The 2,500-nt window shown below is 47.1% G+C and overlaps 2 non-coding genes and 3 pseudogenes across 2 annotated transcripts in view; all 5 read left to right on the top strand.

Annotated features, from left to right (window-relative positions):
• Window positions 1–184: 184 nt before the first annotated feature.
• Window positions 185–303, top strand: LOC138252540 (5S ribosomal RNA). The gene has a single exon (XR_011195271.1). It is a non-coding gene; the product is annotated as a 5S ribosomal RNA (ribosomal RNA).
• A 443-nt stretch (window positions 304–746) lies between these two features.
• On the top strand, window positions 747–855 carry LOC138252150 (5S ribosomal RNA; annotated as a pseudogene).
• Window positions 856–1,301: 446 nt separating this feature from the next.
• LOC138257219 (5S ribosomal RNA) lies at window positions 1,302–1,420 on the top strand (annotated as a pseudogene).
• A 443-nt stretch (window positions 1,421–1,863) lies between these two features.
• On the top strand, window positions 1,864–1,982 carry LOC138250595 (5S ribosomal RNA; annotated as a pseudogene).
• A 443-nt stretch (window positions 1,983–2,425) lies between these two features.
• Window positions 2,426–2,500, top strand: part of LOC138254524 (5S ribosomal RNA) — a 119-nt gene continuing 44 nt past the window's right edge. Inside the window, exon 1 of the ribosomal RNA XR_011197184.1 lies at window positions 2,426–2,500. This exon is cut by the window's right edge and continues 44 nt beyond it. This is a non-coding gene — a ribosomal RNA (5S ribosomal RNA).

Below are 2,500 nucleotides of genomic sequence, written 5' to 3'. Positions count from 1 at the left end.
GTGTGTAAGTGCAGATGAAGCGATTGTGAGGCTGGTGCAAAACAGGGTGTGTGCTTGGACCTCTGTAAGAAGTTTGTGAGGTAGGGTAGTTTGTGAACCGAAGAGTGCAGGTGTGTTTGAGAGCAGCAGGCTCCAGACCGGCGGGATGTCTCAACACAAGAGGCCTGAAACAGAAGTGTATTCTGCCTACGGCCATACCACCCTGAATGCGCCTGATCTCGTCTGATCTCAGAAGCCAAGCAGAGTCGGGCCTGGTTAGTACTTGGATGGGAGACTCCCTGGGAATACCAGGTGCTGTAGGCACTTTGCCTCTTGCAGACAGTAGGTGGTGCACGTCTTAGAACAAATGCATAGAGTCCTCTCTAATGTTACTTTTCATTTATTATTTCTTCTACTCTTTTTTCCTTTCTTAAAATAAATAAAAAAACAGCAATAACACTAAAATACACTCTTTCTGAAGGAAAATTGAGAATTTTTCTGCACTTCACACTCACCCCAAGCTGCTGGTGCTGAGCTGGTCTGCTGCTTGTGCTGGGCCCTAAAGAAAGGGCAGTCTGAGACTGTGTGTAAGTGAAGGTGAAGCGATTGCGAGGCTGGTGCAAAACAGGGTGTGTGCTTGGCCCTCTGTAAGAAGTTTGTGAAGGAGGGCAGTTTGTGAACAGTAGAGTGCAGGTGTGTTTGAGAGCAGCAGGCTCCAGACCGGTGGGTTGTCTTAACACAAGAGGCCTGAAACAGGAGTGTATTCTGCCTACGGCCATACTACCCTGAATGCATCTGATCTCAGAAGCTGAACAGCGTCGGGCCTGGTTAGTACTTGGATGGGAGACTGCCTGGGAATACCAGGGGCTGTAGGCATTTTGCCTCTTGCAGACAGTAGGTGGTGCACGTCTTAGAACAAATGCATAGAGTCCTCTCTAATGTTACTTTTCATTTATTATTTCTTCTACTCTTTTTTCCTTTCTTAAAATAAATAAAAAAACAGCAATAACACTAAAATACACTCATTCTGAAGGAAAATTGATAATTTTTCTGCACTTCACACTCACCCCAAGCTGCTGGTGGTGAGCTGGTCTGTTGCTGCTTGTGCTGGGCCCTAAAGAAAGGGCAGTCTGAGACTGTGTGTAAGTGCAGATGAAGCGATTGTGAGGCTGGTGCAAAACAGGGTGTGTGCCTGGACCTCTGTAAGAAGTTTGTGAAGGAGGGTAGTTTGTGAACAGAAGAGTGCATGTGTGTTTGAGAGCAGCAGGCTCCAGACCGGCGGGCAGTCTCAACACAAGAGACCTGAAACAGGAGTGTGTTCTGCTTACGGCCATACCACCCTGAATGCGCCTGATCTCGACTGATCTCAGAAGCTAAGCAGCATCGGGCATGGTTAGTACTTGGATGCGAGACCGCCTGGGAATACCAGGTGCTGTAGGCATTTTGCCTCTTGCAGACAGTAGGTGGTGCACGTCTTAGAACAAATGCATAGAATCCTCTCTTATGTTACTTTTCATTTATTATTTCTTCTACTCTTTTTTCCTTTCTTAAAATAAATAAAAAAACAGCAATAACACTAAAATACACTCTTTCTGAAGGAAAATTGAGAATCTTTCTGCACTTCACACTCACCCCAAGCTGCTGGTGGTGAGCTGGTCTGCTGCTTGTGCTGGGCCCTAAAGAAAGGGCAGTCTGAGACTGTGTGTAAGTGCAGATGAAGCGATTGCGAGGCTGGTGCAAAACAGGGTGTGTGCTTGGCCCTCTGTAAGAAGTTTGTGAAGGAGGGCAGTTTGTGAACAGTAGAGTGCAGGTGTGTTTGAGAGCAGCAGGCTCCAGACCGGTGGGTTGTCTCAACACAAGAGGCCTGAAACAGGAGGGCATTCTGCCTGCGGCCATACCACCCTGAATGTGCCTGATCTCGTCTGATATCAAAAGCTAAGCAGCGTCGGGCCTGGTTATTACTTGGATGGGAGACTGCCTGTGAATACCAGGTGCTGTAGGCGTTTTGCCTCTTGCAGACAGTAGGTGGTGCACGTCTTAGAACAAATGCATAGAGTACTCTCTAATGTTACTTTTCATTTATTATTTCTTCTACTCTTTTTTCCTTTCTTAAAATAAATAAAAAAACAGCAATAACACTAAAATACACTCTTTCTGAAGGAAAATTAATAATTTTTCTGCACTTCACACTCACCCCAAGCTGCTGGTGGTGAGCTGGTCTGCTGCTTGTGCTGGGCCCTAAAGAAAGGGAAGTCTGAGACTGTGTGTAAGTGCAGGTGAAGCGATTGCGAGGCTGGTGCAAAACAGGGTGTGTGCTTGGACCTCTGTAAGACGTTTGTGAAGGAGGGCAGTTTGTGAACACAAGAGTGCAGGTGTGTTTGAGAGCAGCAGGCTCCAGACCGGTGGGCTGTCTCAACACAAGAGACCTGAAACAGGAGTGTGATCTGCCTACGGCCATACCACCCTGAATGTGCCTTATCTCGTCTGATCTCAGAAACTAAGCAGCGTCGGGCCTGGTTAG

The sequence above is a fragment of the Pleurodeles waltl genome, chromosome 8, assembly GCF_031143425.1.
Source record: "Pleurodeles waltl isolate 20211129_DDA chromosome 8, aPleWal1.hap1.20221129, whole genome shotgun sequence".
Classification (NCBI taxonomy): Eukaryota; Metazoa; Chordata; class Amphibia; order Caudata; family Salamandridae; genus Pleurodeles; species Pleurodeles waltl.
Note: the sequence above shows the minus strand (reverse complement) of the source record. Positions and strands in the feature narration are given on the sequence as shown.